Source organism: Channa argus, chromosome 20, assembly GCF_033026475.1.
Source record: "Channa argus isolate prfri chromosome 20, Channa argus male v1.0, whole genome shotgun sequence".
Classification (NCBI taxonomy): Eukaryota; Metazoa; Chordata; class Actinopteri; order Anabantiformes; family Channidae; genus Channa; species Channa argus.
Window position 1 is genome coordinate 1,533,490 of NC_090216.1, and position 20,472 is coordinate 1,553,961.

At 40.6% G+C, this 20,472-nt stretch overlaps 1 long non-coding RNA gene across 1 annotated transcript in view; it reads right to left on the reverse strand.

The window, feature by feature from the left end:
• The window catches only part of LOC137105256 (uncharacterized), a 32,756-nt gene extending 12,556 nt beyond the window's left edge, over positions 1 to 20,200 (reverse strand). Inside the window, exons 1-2 of the long non-coding RNA XR_010911785.1 lie at positions 20,017 to 20,200; positions 12,116 to 12,300 (exon numbers count right to left, since the gene is read on the reverse strand). This is a non-coding gene — a long non-coding RNA (uncharacterized lncRNA). The remainder of the gene's footprint in view (positions 1 to 12,115; positions 12,301 to 20,016) is intronic.
• Between the last annotated feature and the right edge of the window lie 272 nt (positions 20,201 to 20,472).

A 20,472-nucleotide genomic window follows, 5' to 3' on the forward strand; every position in this document is an offset into this window, starting at 1 on the left:
GTGTCTCAGAGCGGATTTCGTGTGGACTCTGCACCGTCTCTTTCATGTACCGAAACCACAGGACCTGTAGAGAAGCAGCTCTGTTTTCCCTTGACGTCAGAGCAGTGTGCACTGAACCTCATATCAACAGGGCGGATCGATCAGTTTCTCCTCATCTTATTATTACCGTCTCATGTCCAAGGGTTTATAATACACTCAGGCTTGATGATGTGCTATCAAGTGTTTGCTTGTATGCATTTATTATTGTGTCCATATGGCTCAGAATTGCTGTACTGGGGAATAGTCTGACCTGAGTCAAATATTTCCGCTACTCGGACCATAAAATTATTTCCAGCCTATGAATACCTGTTTTCAAAGTGACAGAAAACAATGCTTTAGCAAACACACACTTAAGTGTGTGTATATGCGACGACCTCCTCCCTTTGAGTGTGTAGAACAACCAAGGAATTCACTGTGTATTTGCCATTACACGATATTACACATATTTCTATCGGTATGTTAAAGTTGAGGGAAACACTAAAATATATGATAGACAGATTAGATAGATTAGATAGATTGTATATTCAATGTAATCAAAACAGTTTGGTCTCAAGAGGGCACCATTTGCTGAACTTCAATACCCAGAAATCCAGTTCGTGACATCAGAGCACTGCACTTCCCTCTCATGTTGACCCTTTGCTTCCTGTGGTTCTGTGGGCACCATAACAGGTTGTGCCACCCAGAGGTGCTTAAACTTCCCTTTGCTTGACCACATTACTTCCTGTCTGTGCCCTAATGGGACACTTCCCTGCTTCGCTTTTGCTTCCAGGTGTTCAGAAATGCCGACGTGACCAACCTAACACGACAGTTATGTTGACCCAAGTGTCATTCCTGTTACCACATGGAACCTAAAAATAACTACCCATCTGGGCTGCAGAACTTTTACTTTCGGTCCCTTTATGGCTGTCAAAACTAGTGTGCTGCAGAAAGTTTAGTCCTGATTATAAAAACAAAATGCTCAAAACACTACTGTACAAGTATCATTTACAAATCAAAGTATTTTGTTTTGCAGAGTTCAGTCTAACTGTAGAAATGCACAGGAAAAGAGAACAGGTCACATGCAAATTACTTAAAAAAAGAAAGACGGCTACAATGGTGACTTTAAGTTTGTGAACCCTTTAGTTCTGTACAAATGTGATCAAAGTTTATCTTTGGTGATGACCAAACTCTGCATCCCAGCATAAGAACCTTATCCATTCACCGAAACATTGTGATGCCATGAATAATGATCTGGACCTGCTTTGCTGCCTCTGGACCAGAACGTGTTGCTACAATTGATGAACCTACAGTATGAATTCTTAGTTCTACATCAAAATGCTAAGGTGTCCATCAGTGAACTAAATGTTGACATACAGAACATCATCCAGCAAGAGAAGCCTGCCACTTCCTGAAATGATGGAACAAGTTGTTGTTTTTTTGGGGTGGGGGGGTGAGGACAGTCTTCTTTGAGCAATCTCTGGCCTTTAGAGCATGTTGACATTGCCGTTCTTCAACAAACTCAGTGAACTCAGGAGTCCAATTCTGACCATGTTATTATTTGATCAGAAGAAGTCTGCAAACCTCACAGGAAGATTTAACATAGCTATATTTTATTTTCTTTACTCTACTACCTCTAATGCGGCCTCTAAGGGCTTCATTATCCTCCCCATATGTCTGCTGTATCAGAACTGCCACCCAGTATGTCCCCTTTCAGAGGCCACAAGAAGTAAAGGGGCTCCGAGTACCATGCGAGGCAGGCAGATTTTTCCACTGGTTTAATGAGAATCACAGACAGAAGAGAGGAAATGTGCAGGGTATTTATAGAAAAACGACTGGTATGCAAGCCCCCCTAATTGTGCTTAGTCTACCTCTCCTGAAAAACCTGCTCACCACTGCTCCCCCTGACTTTCTACATGGACTCAAAGCATGTGGAGGGAAAAAGGATACATGGGACACTCAATGGGAAAAAGTTTTCCATACACGAGATTTGAATTTAGCAAACATTTAAGCGATTTCAGTTTTCTTCCTTGGTGGCACACCATGCAAAATGAGTACAAACGTGCTGCTTTACTCTTTTTGTAGAAAAATCCAAATCTTCATAGAATGTCAGTCAATTTGAATCCTATTAACAGCTCTTCTGTCACTAGTCACTGGACTAGACCAAGATTCAGCCTTGCAAATGGCAAGAAATAGCATGAAACATATTCAGCTAGTACAAATGTTGCCCATCCTCATCAGAAAACTGTCAAGGAGAATATGAAACATTACATCCGTAGAAAAGTTTGCATCCCTCTTGATAAATTAATGAAAAAATAAGTCATATTTGCACTAATTAATGGTGCAGTAATTATTTTGATGGAAAATAGTTTTATTATTTTTCCCCCACTTTAAAAAAATGAACTTTTGCACCCAACTACACACATTCACGGTCGTCAGGGATTAATTGTGTAAACTGATGATCCCCTTACTCTTAGTTCTGACTTTTCCTCTCGGTGGATGGTTGTATCACAGTGTTACCTTTTAACCTTTCTAGAGGTGTAGTCGGACCAAACAAAATTATAAATATGGTGATGAAGCTCAGAGAGGAGAACACACATGCCTCCGTCCACTAGGTCGCCCCACAGTGTAGCTTAATAGTCTTAGTTGACACACTTGTTTTCCATTCACCATCTCCCCCTGAAGCTCCTCTGTGACCCTGAGCTTAATTAATCAGGTAATTCTCTAAAAGCGCTTAGTTAGTGATGGTGCTGTGACATTTTCTCACTAATCTAAGGTAATCCAACCGTTGCGTGGGGATTTCGTTTGCTGAATGTCAACTCTCGATGCCTAGCTACATCAGCTAAATTGAATTTAAATGAGCTTTCGGCTGACGACAATGTTCCAGTTGCATCCACGGCAAATGTCAACTCAAAAATCAAATCAAAAATTTCCTTTAAGTTAAATCCAAACATGTTAACTCCGAATGACTTCATGAGAACATATATTTTTATTTCCATTGCAGGGAGCTTTCCATGTTTTCTTCTTTTCCTCTCAAGATGTAATCATTTTGACATGGAGGTCAGGTAAAACAGCCTCCTTTTCCCATTCAAGCCCCCCTCACTGGGTGGGAAAAGGCTGTGGGCTGTGTTGCATTGTGCTGTACATATCCTCACAAAGCTCATCTTCATCCTGCTGGAAGCTCTGCCGGATATTCTCTAAGCAAACTCACAATGAAGATTAATACAAAGTCCTAACCCAAATCCACACACGACCCTTTTCTCTTAGTTTAGGAAAATCTAAGAGACGTGATGAGCGAATGGCCTTAATGAAACGCACACTCTTTCCAAGGTGCAGTAAATCACTTGTAGCGTGACTGTGCGCTTATGTCATGTTTGTCCTGTGCTGTCACTAAAACACTGTCCCCTCCACTGGCGCTGTGGTGCAAGGTGCACTCAGTGAAACAGCCTTTCCACTTCAAAGTGGATTCCCAGCAAAAAGTGGAATCAGACTTATCTTAAGTCAGTGATTAAATACATTAAACAAGGCTTCATAATCAGTTGAATTAGATGGATAATACATCACAGGGATGAGCAGCATGGAAAATAAGTGTAATCTACTTCAGTGAAAAACACTCCCAAACATGAGCGTAATGCAAGAGCGTGTGCTGTCAACGTTATGTCATTTTGCATGCAACCAGGCACTCAAAGCGCATCTGTGAGTCCAACAGCGTTGGTGTAAAAACACCCAAACACTGGGTACTTGACTGTTTAGATTTCTGCATAATGAGGTATGATGATAGATTGAGGGAGTGACGACAACGGGATATTTCAGACCCACCAATGGGAGCTCGACTTATGCATTGTTGTTACAGGAGTACAACTCCCTGGGCAAAAAAAGTGGTGTCATTTATTTACTCTGCAGGGCCACATGGTGATATTTACCCTTCAAACAGACAGCGGAACAGGAAGGCCAAAAGATTGGATCTCACTATTTACTAAACAGGGCAGTAATACACCTGTTTTTGGCCTTAATCTCAGCCTGACCCTTTGTTGTCCTTTCGTCTTCCTGTTGTGCTGAATGCCTTTCCCATACTTTTTGTCAAAGTGAGGTGCGTAGTTTCGATGTGCTCATTGGGGTAAAAAGATACATACGTGAGCAGAGAGATATGAGAAAGCATGAAAGTGGAGCTGCTCCAGCTGTAAGCCTGCAGACAGTCAATGAATGATGCCTCTAATCGTTTCAGGGCGTTGTTTTTCTGCTGCCTGACCTAAAAGCATTGTGTCTGGTCCTGTTGTGTCTATTGTCTGCCTGTTATAAAAGTGCAAAACAGGGGACAAAAGAAAACTGACATAAGTAGCACACACACACACACACACCTTTTCTCAAAAGGATCGGATTCATCACAGCTCAGCCTGGATGGTTTTCATGTTATTTTGATCAGAATAATGAAACCCAGAGTATTATTTTTGAGCCTGAAGTGGCTGCAGAGTGATTTTTCAGCAGATCTTTCAAAGATGTATTTTTTTCTTCGTGGTTTCCTTAGTGGATTAACTCTGTCAATAAAGAAATGGAAGAGGTGAGGCTGTGACACTGGTTAAAAACTACCAGCCATGTATGAGTAATTAGGTCAGTGTGCGTATGTGTTGATTCTGGTTTTAGTACAGTTTAAGTGTCAGTAAAAACCCTGCTCCATTCATTCATTTCAAGTTGTGATTCTTTTCTGTCAGCTAAAAGTTTTCTATTGTGAAATGTTGCAGGTTAACAGCAGACACTGATAGATATCTTTCAGGCTGGATGCATTTCTAGCAAACATTCCAAAAATCTCACTTTTTTTTTCAGGCAGCACAACAACACAAAGTAGAGACATAGTAGATACTAACATAGTGCAGTAAGAATTAGCTTCCTCCCTTTGATGCCTTGCGGATCTTTATTTTCTTCTCTGAAAGAGCTTTAACTCAGGTCAACCATGATAAATTGTAATAAAAGTCTCATTTTCCAAAGGTGGCCTCAGTGGAGATCTCACTGTTCTGCAGGGAGCAAGATACAAACACAGAACACAGATATGTTACAGTCTGACTATTGACCTCTACTCTCCAAACAGGTTGGGTTTTTTTTTGTAAAGCAGTTTCTACGTGTTACATAAATGTGCCACCTCCACAGTTTAAAATGTTCCATTATTCACCTCAAAACTCACTCTAGGTCACTTTGCCACTATGGTATACCCCTCTATAAAGTTCCACAACACTGTGGTTTGACCTGTTACATGAGTAGTGCAGGCTCACAGCAGCTTTGACAGTTTGGTTTCCTGTCCTTAAACTGCCCACAACCTGTTCCATAATGCAGGAAGAAAAGAACAGTCTGATGATATAATCCAAATAAAAAGTGTTATGCTCCGTTTTCTGCACAGCACGATCAAAAGGTGCCTGAACTGACAATTCTAGAAACAGGTGGTTGGGCGCAAGTGATCCAGAACGGCACTAAAATTTAAATGAGGGTTATCGTTTCATTAAGAGAGTTTGTGTTTCTAAACCGCCCTCCACTGATGTGAAGCTTTAAATACTCCAAGTCTTAATTCAGTTCTAACCTTTGTCAGGACGCTATAATCAGGAAATGCTGCTTGCATGAGTCTCCTTTTCAGGGTGTTGTCTTAATCAAGTTAATACTGGAAATATTACAGGCCATGTAAATGTTATGTCTGTGTACAGCTGCCAGAAAAAGATCTGATTTTTGGCCAGGTTTTTGTCATGTCCAAGACAGGCTAAGGGAAGTCATAAACCAAGCACAGAATATGATGTATCGCATGTAGAAAAGCTTCGAAAGGGCAAATAGTGTCACACTCTCACAATGAGACAATAAAAACTAAAATACTTAGAAGAAAAATCTATTGGATCCCATTCAGAAAGTCTGGCCTGCTACGGTGTGTTATTCAACACTCTTTCTTCTGATCTCACAGCTGTGCAGATCATTAGCAAACAGTTGCACGGGAACCGCAGGACCTGCCAAAAACCGCTGCTGCAACTCCTGCTGTACATCCTGGGGTCACGGCAGGCCTCTGGGACCAAATCCATCGAAGGGAGACTTTGAACAAGACACTTTCAAATGTAAGAGCTACTTGCGATGTCAGATCCGAGGCTGTACAGGATCACGGCCGCTTATTCGTGACCTGAGGTCTGAACAGTAGGAAGTCAACAGCACGCAGTGGTATTCTCATTAATTCTCATAAGGATTTCAGGTACCTGTATTTTAATACTGAAAAATCAAAACTACACAATAGATGCACTGTTCACAACGTTAAAATTAATATTTTGCAGGTGCAGTAAAATTTGAAATCATGCTCTCTACCTCAGCTGTGCTAACATTTGCTAATTAGCAATAAACAGACCTGATCAACCCTGTGTTCAACAATTTGGGACATTTTGGCAAAAATGTTGTATTGGAAAGTATTAATTTGTTGTTAGGGTAATCATTTTTTGCAACTAGGCAATTTACATTAGGCATCCATCCATACACACTTGACATACATACAGCATCCTATAATTTGGTTGCAGTTACTAGTTTACTCATATAGAATTTATTTTTTATTGTTTTTAGGAAAAAAGCATTGTGCTAAAGATAATGCCATTATTTTTCCAGGTATTTGGCCAAAACTCAAATCAGGACAAATTTAAAAAGCCCTTTAATAAGGAAGAAAAAGGGTAGAAACCTCAGCAAGAACGACTATTCTGAAACAAAGATGCTCAAGGACACTTCGACATGTGACTGGAGGAGCTGGGGTTCGAACCAACAACTGTGAGATTGATGGACAACCGCTCTACCTCCCGCACCACAGTCGCCAAATTTAGCACTTGCACAAACAATTTCACTGTGCTGTTATAATCTAGTGCAATACACAGTGTGAAGTTATCATTAGTGTTACCTACATACTGTATGTTTGAGATGGAGGGTGAGCGATGCTGCACATTTTATCTGCTTTGCCATAAAACATGATGTGTCAGCCAACCCAGTCCAAGTGTGTTTACCAGCAAAGGCCAACATGATATTTCTAATGTCATCATACAGTCCATACTGAGGGATTTTCTTTTGAACATATTGAGCTACAACACAAAAGCTAGAGGTGGTAAAAACACCATCCCACACACTGATGTTGTAAGATCAACACACATCAAATACTTAAGCAGGTTTATAAGCAAGAACCACGCTGACACAGCATGTAAGCCATGGCCCCTTTTTTCTTTGAAAACAGCCCATTACTACCAGTAAGTCAAAATCTCTACGCCTCAGTATGATGTGGCTCATTCTTCTGAAAGGCTAATCTGTTAATAACTGTATTGCTGATTTACACTCACCTGCGACTTTACAGGGTACACGTTGGTAGTACCAGGTACAGAACTACCTTAATTGTTTGTGGCGTAGGTTTAAAAAGGTGCTGAAAACACTGGGATGAAAGCATCATGCAGTTGCTGGACTCTACTAATGCAAATTAGGTTGAAATAGTGGAAAATATTGAACAGATGAACCTAATAAAAGGGTAGTTGGATTATATGTTTTACTGGCATATTCCACATATATTCCACATATATACCACATAGCCTATTGAATGTACTAAACACTGGATGCAGTAATTGTATAGCTGCATCACTGTTTGGCTTCTTCCTGTCTCTACACCATGGTTTGGTGTATGCAGTTTTTTGTTTTCGCTTTTATTGTCAACTCGGCATCTAACTGGTTTTATATCTCACCAACGAACAACTGAAAAATAGCCAGCAGTTTAACACTTCAACATTTACAGAAATAAGAAATGTTCAATGCTCCCATGAGTAAAGTGAAACATTGCAAACATATTTTGACTGTGCTACTGCCAACAGGACCACCAGCTGCACGGGCAAACCACAGTCTTTCTTTTCTTCTCCCCGACTTAAGAGCCTTGGAAGCACGGCAGATGTCAGTTTGAGTCTGCTTACATGACACTGTACTCGGGGGGGGGGGACATGCTCTTGGTCATATCTTGCACTCAAACACAGTAGTCAGAACTGTGGACCTGTCCACAGCAGCTTAGAGGAGGCTGCTGCAGCAGAAAGAAGTTTCACTTAGGTCTTTAGAGACGAGTTTGGGGTTTTCTCCAACCATTGGGCCGATCCTCAATAAGAAGTCGCGCGTAAAGGCTACGCAGAGTTTGGAAACAAAAAACAAAAAAAAAAATGAATCCAGCTCTAGGGGGCTGTATGTTTTCATAAAAGGCTGATGTCAGTCTTAAAAACCTATAAACAAAACCCAACCAATAAAACAAATCTATGTGTGAAATCATTCCTTCTTGAACGGCAGTATTTTTATTGTGCCATCTGAACTGATCCAAAGGTTGAACCATGTCACCCAGATTCCTTCTTATTTGGAAACGACCAAGCAAACGACCAAGCAGCTTTAGTTATATCCTCCAGAGTTCACCTTGTTTCTCACCTGTCCTGCATAGGCTCGTTAGGTGGGGGAGGAGCCTATTTAGGTGAGAACATGGCGTAGTCATAGGGACCTAATGTTTATGATCTATAATCCCCTAGGATGGGATTGTTAGGTGTGGCCTCCTTGGTGGACATGAAGTGGTCTTGATGTTCCTGTCCCACATATTCAAAGCATATATCACCATTATTCCGCACTACTTTCCATAATCCATTAACACTTTTTTTAGTGTTTATATACTAAGAACCTACACATGTATCAATACAATTATACATTTCTATTTTATTAATGTTTTATCACTGTTTCAACTTCTTTTTTTCCCCAATTATACAGAGTTTTCAGAATTTGCTGCTAACTAATACAAGCTCTCGATATTCTATATTTTCTTTCTGTTTTTGCACCATTGCCCAGAAACACCCCAGTCTGCACGTGTGTCACTCAGTGCTGCTGGGTTTCAAGAAGTTTCCAGTGCATTCCCAACTCCATCTGCAACCCTAAAAGCCCCCCCCCCTCCCCCAAGGGGGACCGTTATTCAATGTCTGCTGTTTTTTCCCCGTGTTTGCTGGATGTGCACAGTCAGGCTTGGTGACTGTTCAGAGGTGCTTTGGAGAACGAGACCTCGTGAAGCCCCAGATTGTGTTGATACAGTTGCTTAGCCTGAGGCTCGACAACAGCCCCTGAAAAGAGGGACCAGATAAATGATTTGAGCTCTTGGCAGTCACCTTCGTCTCTATTCAGCTCCCCCCAGACTAAAGAGGTTATGGCTCTCAAGCTGAGCTCAGCTGAGTCCAGTCCCAGACCCTGCTGACCACATCCTACTGGCCTGTATTCTCTAAATGAACACTGATTATTTATCACGTGCCTGTTTGATCTGATTTCAGCCCTGAACACTTTCCTGGAACTGGGGACAGAGCAGACCATTTTCAATCAGAAGGAAGATCACCTGAGATTTTAGGAACTTCACTAGTTTGTGTTGCTCCTGGAGAACAGACTTTACATCATAATAATTATGTTGAAATAGGGGGAAAAATTCCAAATTTATCTGGGCGGATTCCATGGAACCTTCTCACCCACCAAACGGATTTGAACAAAACACAAGACCACCCTTCTGCAGAGGAAGCATTGTGTAGATCTAACACATGAAGGAAAATGTGAGTCACTGCTCACTTCCAATAAATCTGTTTAAATCAGATCCGAGTCCAAGCACATGCCCACTGTTATACTGAAGATTGTAACACAATTTCATAAGCAAGTACACTCTCTGAAAGGCACCTGCTGTGATGTTAGATGTCAAAACAAGACTCTACTTTGAAAGACTTTTGGAAGACTTTCAGGGACAATGGTAATAGATCTGATCAGAATCCATCAGGTCAAAAACAAAACACTCAACTGCGGTGCTGAAATGAAGTCACAAAAGAAAAGCAACAAATCAATTCTAACACTAAATGTCCTGATGACAAACATTCAAAACTAGGGCAGCAGTTCAAAAGAGTGACATCAGCTGAAGGCGTGTAGACACATGTCCAAACTGCATGTCATACCGAAGCTCCTGAGAGTTACACGATAGTAATATATAAAATACATCCAACTCGTGGATTCTGTGACTGAAGTGTAAAGTTTTGCCATTTCCAACTGGGGATGCAGGACGTCAGCCTGACGACAAAGCCAGGAAGACAGTGTAAGAATTCAGCCCGAGTTAAGCTGCTTGCACCAACTCGCCTTTACAACATCAGAAGCCCATGTTTTGTACCTCAGTCATTGTATCAGACCAATTTCCATATCAAACCTCCTCCAGATACAGTAGAAACCCTTAATCCTGCTTTTCTTTCCACTAATTATCTTCATTATTCTGCATTAGGATGACAAATGAAGATAAATGGTGTTATGAGTCTCTGCTATTTTGGGGCTATAATTTGACTTTGAAAATTAAAAACACGTCTTTTTCTTTTTTTTTTTCTACCCCGGTGCAGCTCTGATCAAATTACACAGTTACAGCCAAAAGTGGAAACACACACTTCCTAAATATGAAAATTGTCTTTGAAGAGTGGCTCTTTATCACTGATGCTTGCTTAAGATTTTGTAACATCACATCACATGTCACTGTTACTACAGTTGTTGCTTTGTTTATTTGTGTTGTTCCTCACCCCCTCATCTTTACTTTCTCTCCCTCTGCTGTTAAAGGTCATAAGTTGATTTTCTATTTCTATGTGGAAAACAAGGGCAGTTTTTTCCGCTCGGCCACTGCTGTGTGTCATTAACTGTGTGTATGGACAACATGAATCATGTTTTTGATACCATTGAGCTGCTTCTATTAAGTCAACTCTTTTCCTTCTCAACTTATTGAAAACAGCTCCTTCGGTCAAGGCGAGGGGGACCGCTCCGTGTACAAGCCTGTCGCAGAAAGTTCGAGATCAAAAACCAAAAAGTTATTCATTCATTAATAACTTCATGGTTTTATTTTACTGCTATATTAATATCAACACAAATTCTTTAGTAAACACTGCAATTCAAAATGTGATATTCAGCTGCTGATAAAATTCAAATTATTCTATTCTTTCAGTGAGAGGCATCGCCTGATCACATTTACACCTGGAAGCTTCCCAGTGCAACCACAGTCTGACCACAGTCTTATTTATTTAACATGTTTATTGCTATAATTGTTGACGATGGCAAATGATAACATTTAAACAACAAATGGCCTTTTTAAGGGAATTAAGAGATGATGTCAAAAAGGGCAAAGGGCAAATCACAGAAAGGCTCATACTTCACAGAAGATCTAATTCCTTTCTGAAAACTACGCAGTCTTGCAGTACAACATCCAGTTTGCCTGATTCTAGCATTATTAAACCTTTTTATTGTCATGATTATACTCAAACAGTATAGAAAAATGTAACGATGCGAAATTAAAACCCAACGTGTTATTTAACCGTTGATGAAGAAAATAAACAATCTTTCTTGAACCTCGACCAAAGGGCTGTTCTTCTGGACTGACCTCAACATGGGACTCAGCAGTGCTTTGTACATCTGCCCTCCTCCCAAACCACCTCCTTGTAAAATGCTGACATTGTTGCATCAGAGCATAGTCATCCGCTAAATACATTCCCTGTGTTTGCAGTTTAGCTGCACATGAATGACATTTTTATATCATTTTACAATTTTAACATCATGTAAAAATGTCATGTATGTCATTGATATCTGTTTATTAAGGAGCTGAAGGCTCAAACTGTTTACTTTCTGACCATCTGTAACATTGCTGGATTCATTAATGTGCTGTTATTGTTTAGCTGTTAGGTATTGGCCTATTGTAGTGTTGGAGCACTGTTATAATATTGCAAAACCTGCATGAATTGAGGATTTTGGGGGCAAACGCAAAGCAAACCTAAACATGGGAAGGTGAGAAAATATCTCAAGTAAACTGGAACTTAAGCAGCTATTTTGGATGATGGAAAAACCACTTGTTGGCTTTAGTTCTAATGCTAGTAGAGCATGTCTGAAGGTCCAAAAGGTGCTCACGCTGCCAACACGTGCCATCAGCCGCACATGCTCATCCTCCTTGGACGTCACAAGCCACCCAACAGGTTTAGCCCCCGGGAGATGGCATAGCCGGTCAATCAGCCAGTCCCTAGGGCCATAGGGGATAATGTTCTACAATGAACACAGCACTCACCTCATTTTCCACTCAGCACTGCTGCTGTGATGCTGCATGTTCGCCTGTTGGACTCCTCATTGACTGCAGTCTTTAATTGAATGCCGACTGTGTTCACACAATCAATGCGTTTAAAAGCTAGGAGCAGAATCGTGTGGCCCCCATGCTGTCCTCATCCGTCAGTCTTCACATTTTTCAACAGCTTACTGAAAAGCCACACAACAAAGGAACAATGTGTTAAATTTTGTGATTCATGATCACACAAGCCATTATTATTACACATCAAGTTCAGTAAGGTGTGTTTTCAACACCCGTCCTTTCTGTTCAGGACCTCACCCCGGGGAGGGAATGAGGTCATGTTGTTCAGGAAAAAATTCATCTATCAGGACAATAGTCCACTTGCAATTTCCCAGGGTGCAGTGCTGAGCTGTACCAATCAGATGCCTGGGAATCAATGCCTACAGTTTCTCATAGTCAGAAGGGCACAGCTAACCATCTGATACCATGAAACTACTTCCTTCCTTGGCGAGTGCTGAAGGGAAGCCAACAAAGAAAAGTTAACACCCAAAAAGTAACCAGTTCCTCCTCACTGTAACAATAAAGTGTGCAGCTAATTTTATATTTATGACATTTGAAGCCAATTATGAAAACCTCCCTTCCAATAAAAAGACTGTATAGAAATTGCCAATATTTTAATTGCCAAGTGAAGGAGCTAACTGGCTGCTATTTTTAGAAGTATACAGCACATGGAAGTTAATCATCCACCCCCATGGATCTGGATTTCAGTAAATAAATGTCCTGCTTTGTTCATTCAATCAACAAATTGCTTTGGAACATAATCATCCAGGGATGTAGCCCACAAAAACGTACACACACACACACACACACACACACACACACACACACACCCTTTTGCAGTTTAGTTCTGCAGGAACGTGAGACACGAATGCTAGAGAAATGAAATCTCATATTAACTATTTCGAAATTCTGCTGTTCACACATTCACATTTTTTAAACTATAATAATCCACCTTAAATCAGTCCAAATTCCAGTCCAGCATTTGTAAAGTGAATCAGATCCATCAAACTGAGTTGACCTATAATCAGTGCTGCTGACATTAAAGGTCAGTAAAGCAGTGCCACCTTACCCGAGTAATAGTAGAACTGGACTTAAATTAGTTTTGGGTCACTTCATTGAAATATCTATCCATAAAGTCTCTGTAATGAAAAAGTTAGAAAATTCCCTTTTATAATGTATTTAGTGATTGTACTTTCGAATGCTGGAAATACTTGGCAGCTTGGTGGTTGCCCAAACTTTATTCATCCAATCTCACTTTTTCTGCAGCGTCCATGTGACGCATATGGTGGCAGCTGACACAGCAGCTTCATACTTTAAAACTGTGATATCTGTTTGAAATTGGTTAATTGTTCAACCCGAATCCAATTGCTCTATGAGCATCAGGGCATTTGGATCTTAATGGGTGTGGAGCGGTTAGGTGGCTCATCAAACACATTCGGGGCTTTGTAATTGTTTAAGTCCAGAGATCTGGTTCACGTATACTTTAAAATCAAGGCCCAACTCATATTTGGTCTCTTGTGGACGACAGGAAAACCAAAAAAAGTCACCTTCTACATTTTATTTGGTTACTAAAATACACTGTTGATATGGGAACAGATAAACGTGTTGTGTCAGATCTGGACAGTCATCAAAGCAACATTTTTCCCATCCAACCCTCTGAAATGAATGACACCTGAGATGGATAAAGAAGAATGACACATTGCTCACATCTTAATAGAGCAGCTTCTTTAAATAGATGGGTTGAATGTGTCACCTCTTGCTGACCTGACATGGTTTGCTTGCTAAACTGAGAACGGCCGTCATTCATTGATTTAAATGGGGGGAAAAATTAAAAATAAAAAGTGCAAAATCTGACACGTGTATCCCATGGTCATCTATCACTGTGTGTATTTTAATGCACAACTAGATTGAGATTCAGAGTAAAAATAGCTTTTTCCATTGTTAAAATAGAAGGTGTGAAGTGCTCTTCTTTGAGGCTTTACAGCAGGCTATACCTGTTCCAACTGTGCAAAACACGTGTGAGGGAATCGGTGTATTTTGCAACACAAGACGATGCTTTGACAGTGAAATTATTTTCTGCTGTGCTCGTTACAATTACATTAGAATGATCTTATTTGCTGCTTCAATCAGTCCCTTCTTGGTTTTTCTTGATTCTTCTTCTTGATTTCTTTTTTTTTTTTATTCACAATATTTCAGAAAAGCCTCGAGGGAAATTTCTTTATTATTGGCGAAAACCTTTACTTGGATTCAAGGATCAAGTGCATTCTCGAGACACATTTATGTAAACAGCTGACTGTTTAGCGGAGGAACACACCCATGAGGGGCTTCTCTCATTTTAACTTTGTTCTTTTGATTTTTCATATTATGCATCGCTGCTTTGATTAACTTTTTTTTTTTTTACTTTTGAAGATTTTAAACAAATTGAAACTTCTGATCCCTTATGCGTGTTCGAAGGACAACTGCTTAAACCCGCTCTGTGCAGAAATGCTGTTTGAAAGAAAGCAACCGCACATTATAGACACAATTTGCTAAATATGTTTAGTAAAAGAATATAAACAGTTACAGTGAATGGCAGCTAATCATGGGATACAGGCCTTTTTCATCCAAGTAAGTGTAAAAGTTCCTGAGAATGGGACGTTGTTGGTTCCTCCATTTAATAGCTTTTACCAGTGCTTTCAAACTATTACATCTTCACACTGCTTCCTCCACTAATTAAACCTTGTGATATAGTTGATAGTTCCAGGAAAAGCTACTAAATGGAGCTTGATGATGGATTCCTGTTCCTGACGTCATGAAGGTATTGTGATGTTCCAAAAATGTCCAAGACCATGATGTTAATGTTGTTTCTTGACCTTCCACCAAACACCTTTAGAGCTAAACTGAGTTGGTATCACATCTAAACACAAACAGCTCTATGGAGCATTTTAGTGTTTTCCAGCCCACAGCTTTCCTATTTTGGTCCACTCTCAGGTCTCTCTCCAACTACATTTGCAGCTGTGATAGGCAGCTGCTTTCTCTGATACTCTTGTAAACCCATTCTTCACGGAAAATGGAACATGTGGCAGCTTAACAGCCAGTGGTTTTCTCTTGAGTTGGTAGAGACCAAAGCAGAGCTAATATTAAAAATTAGGTTTTAATCCACAAAAACACTAACAAACGGTTCAATTCACAAACAACTCCGACTTCGTGAGCTGATAATGTAGCAAAACAGTTTCTGTCTGAACTCTTCTGCCCCCTGTTGGCCCAAAACTAATAAATGTGTTAATATTTTAAAGATTTCTAGCTAAAAAAAAAAAAATACAAACAGGAGCCAAACCCAAAACCTTTTTGGCAGAGACTGAGGATCAGGGGCTGGGTTCCACACAGTTTCAGAAACTACACTTCCCCTCATCCCAATTCTCTCTGACCACACTGTCTGCGTAGCAGCGGCCAACTGTGGACTACACCACGGACATTCCAGCTGGGTCTAATTTGGCTCCTTTCCCCCCACATTCTGTAAATTTTATTATTAATTTTAATCATAACTGTTTCCTTTTGCGGTTATGTTAATATCTAGAAATATGCTGCTCCAGCCTCAGATCACTCTGAAGTGTTTGCGTGGTGTGTGATTAAGGGCGTCTGGAGCCTGAAGTCCAGCCTTCGGGTGGGTAGGTGGGGTGGCAAGTCTTTCCAGGAATATCTCAAATAAATCAGGTGTGATAGCTAAATGGGAAAAAAATGGACCATTTTCCATATCCACATTCCAAATATTTCCTTACAGGAAATTCAAGGTTTAACACCTTTTGTCACAGAAAACTTTCTGCTTTGCACAAAAGAGATTTTGCCCGAGATTGTAAGCGACATCTTTTTCCACAGGTTTGTTTGTTGTATTTTCCCCAGGCAACAACAGAATCATTCGTTTATGCACCTCCGTCATGCTATCAGCCATTCCCCCTCCTCCCGCTGTCATCCTCCCAAAGCTTTTCCAATACATTCTCGACAACACACTTTGAGTAATTGTAGTGGTCAATGCAGCAGGCCAGATATCCAAACAGGAAACAGGAAAAAGTGCTGAAATTATTCCAATCAAGTAAGATTGGATGATGGAAAACAAGGCAAGAGGAGACATGAAAGGAGGGTCAGAAAGTGGACTCTTGAAATCGGCTTCACATTGCTGCTTGTTTTGATAGTCATGATTAAAAATGGACAGCTGAAGACATGCCCACAGTGACAGACTCATCTTGATTTTATTACCGCCCAGATTTAATCCTATGGAATTATTTTTAGTTTGGTGCACCGGTGTTATCAGAGTTCTCCCAGTGACTGGATTCAGCTGTGTGGGATTATGTTGAGGTGAGAGACGGAGGTCTTTGCATGCAGACAGGCCCAGAGTGCGGTCATGCAAAGGTCTCCGCATCCACACTGGGCCTACTGCCATTAAAGGCTGGTCATGCTGTTGGCCTGTCATACAGTGTTGATGTTTGGATGGAGAAAATGTAAATGGAGTGTAATTTTTGGATGACATCTCCCTCTTTCTCTCTCCTTTTTGTCTTCTCCTGCCAGTGGTATCGATTCTGCAAATTGGTAAATGTTGTCTTGTGAGGCATTACTGAGAGAAGTGGATTAGATCCTTTTCTTTTCAAAACACTCCTTCGTGTCTCAGTGCACTTCACCATTCATTGCTTTAGTGAGGAGGCAAATGGGTTATATCAGTTTTTGATGCCTGGTTGTCCCACTGCCATTAGAAACAATATTATGGGGATGATAGAGGTGAAACTGAGTACCTCATCCTCAGGCCTGTCAGCTGGACCACGCTTTAGAAGCAGACCATGCGAAACTAATTATATTTGCTACTAGCCTGTTTAGCAGTTTGCCAAAGTGAAATTTTGCTCGGCACTCTGTACAGCTCTGTAATGTGTTGTCTCTGACACGTTCTAAAAGATGTAAACTTGATATTTACTGTAGGATTTACCCCCTCCTCAATACCTCCTAAAGACCTCTGGCCGCTCAACTGTTTTTTTAGCCTGTTGAACCATTTAATTTCGAAGATGTGGAGATGTGGCATCCATTCAGGGCTCTGAGTTTTGGCCACACTACTTAATAATTTCTTAATATGAGGGCAAGTGAGAACTAGTGCAAGTTTCAATGCAAGTCCAAGAAGATTAAACATATTGCACAATTGTTGTCCAGTAGCAGTCTAAACTTTTTTTTCGGTTATAGACATTTCCCCTCTTTGTATCAACTATGATATTTTGGAAAAAGTATTTTTTAACAACAGACCACTGTGCGTGTCTGTGTACAGTCTCTACAGTGATAATTGCACGAACCACTTTCACATATTGCATAATTCTTACTCTCCAAGTTAAAAACTAATGGCTTAATTGATTAGTAACTTACAAATGATTGCATAACCTCAAACATGTGGCAAAATGTATAATTTATTGGTTGTTTTGATTTGAAGGTGATCATGAAGACAGGAAAGGAAAGAAAGTCAGTGGGGGTGGGGGGTGGGGGGTTGGGCGCAGACCCAGAAAGCAAACCCAACTTGAAAAGTTGTTTTTCCTCAAGTATTAACACAGCAACACTCAGCAATGGGATAGAGGCTATGTTGACGCAACAACTAGCGTCAACCTGTGATGGAGTTTGGGTTCATATAGCAAAAAAAAGCCGCAAGTGTTTTGACGCTGATGGCAAACTAACTGCTGTTTAAATGTCAAAAACATTAAGAAAAAAAAAGAAATTCCCATTCCTAGTCCTATTGTTGATTCTAGTGACAACAGTATTTGTTTGCAGTCTGAATGAATTCAATAGAACAGTTTGCAGTCTCAGGCCTGTGGTTTACCAATCAGCTATGTTCAGCACTGCAAACTCTACTCAGATGTTTCGTGGTAGGAAAGTAGTCTTTGGAACACTTTTGAGGCCCAGGAACCAAAGTCAGACACTGATTCTAGCACTTTTCTTGCAGAGTCCCTCTGGTGGGAAAAGCCTTAACTCTGGAAAAAAAGTGTTTTTTGCAAATTCACTGACTGCTACAATTGACAGTGAATACACAGAAAAGAATTTAAGGTCAAAACAATAGGAAGCCACATACAGTATCAGAAGGCCCAACGCTGCTGACTCATGCCACACATTGGAGTAAGTCAGACAACTCTAATTCAAGCCACATTCCTACAAGAAAGGCTTGAATTCCAGAGCTATTCCTGCACATGGCACACAATGGAGTGACCACACACCAAATTAGCCATGCAGATACAAAAACACATTTAAGAGTGCAAGTCCAATCGAACTATTCATTTGATCCGTTTTACAGGAAGTAGCTTCCCTTATCTAGTCCCAGGTCGACATCAAACAGGGCATTTCCAAGTTGTTAAATGTGCCTGACAACTTTGTACAGCTGAAAGCGTGGTTGTGGTCCCATGTGTTTACAGACGAGTGTCCCCACAGAGTGGCTTTGGCCACCCAGCCACAACAGTCCATGAAAATGCAGGGTCAAGACATCAAAGGCTTTTTCGAGATTATTCCAGTCAGGAGCATGAAATAACACTGTGACAAATACAACTCCCATGGCAGAATACAATGTCCCTCATCCGTTCGCTTTCTGTTCCTAATCAGGTTGCTTATAAATGTCCAAAATTAAACCAGGCCGCTCCCTGGAATGTGGCTTCATGGTTGTACTGGAGCTTAACACAAACAGGTCAACACTTAGCACCATGAACAGACTCTGTCTTCAATAGGTCTGCTATCTGGTGGTTCTTAAATCTCATTCAATTAGCTTGTTTAGGCTGCTGGGAATAGGAAGAGACTTTCATCACATAACAGACTGGGGTGCAAGCTAAACCAAAAGTGCTTCGGGTAACAGGAAATGCAATATGTAACCTAAAAGATGTGTTTGTCAAACCTCTGTTTCCCACACATGTTTGTAGCACTGTGTCTGACACCTTCCCAAACTTGAAAATCTGAAATGTGACACTTCTGCAAAAGAGGCACAAGGCCCGGGAGGTTTCTGAAAGAGATCACTTACAGGTGTAGACCCCTATCCACATGCGTACCCCTCCTGATACACAATAAATGAACTGCCATTTACAACAGCTAGAGCTATTTGCCTTTGACTTGTTCTGATGCTACCCTCCAAAATATGGTCCAAAGATCTGGATTCAAATGTATTGAACCCTTAATCTGTGATTGAGTCAACACTTTCGGCCATGATGGAGCGTGTATTATTAGATTTCTCAAAACAGTTTCTCTGAAATGTCTTCTTACAACCATCTGTATACATCTGCGTTTTATGTGTCGGTGCTGGCGACAGACATTTATTTTTTGGGGTCGTCCGTTTGTCCCTATAACTCTCATAGACAAGACAAGACATGAAACAAAAAAAAAATCCTCAGATGCCCACTTGGACGCAAGCATGAACCGATTTGACTTTGGAGGTCAAGGTCAATCTGACCGCATGTCCGTCCCCTTCTTCTGAATATAACAAATCTCAAAAATAACTTGTGGCGATTTAAATTTGGCACAAACACCCAACTGGACTTAGGGGTGAACTGATTAGGTTTTGGTGGTCAAAGGTTAAGGTCTGTCCCATTCTTGTCAGTGCATTATACTCAGGATTGCCTGGAGGAAATTTTATTGCATATGGAACAAATATCATCTTGTACTTATGAATAAACGGATTAAATCGAGTCTTAAACTGCAGTCTCCTTAAAAAGAGCTCAATTTATAAAGAACATGGAGATAATTCCTTGTCTCAAGAAACAAGTCTCTCAACATGTACATGGCATGTGAATGTTGCATACATACAGATCCATCAACATAAGCTGGTACATACAGTAGATGCAAATAAACCGTTAAGAATTTCTGCTTACCATAAACAACTGGAAATTATTACATCATTACGGTGACAGGTAAGAGAGTGATAATATACCTCCAACACTGACTTGAAATTAAATAACAATTGCTTTGTTGTTCCCACTCTTGCATCTGTTTAAGGTTTGTAATCCACTGCACTATCCTTCATCCCTGGAGTTGTGCTCTGTGCTGTGTATACTGGGAAACTTCGGCAGGAAGTCTGGAGTGTGTATGAGTGTATTGTCTACATGTGAGGTTGGGAGTGCACGCAGCCACATACAGCTGTGAAAACACCTCGAACACTTGACTGCTGCAGAGCAACGCCCTAGACACTGCACATGTGGTCCAATCTGGTGATGATGAGCACAGGTGAGTTGTCTGAGTGAAATATGTGGAAGTTCTGCTTCCATAAGCTGCAGAGAGACCTGCCTTTGGCTGCTGTAAGATCACTCTCTCTTTTTACAGTTTGTTTA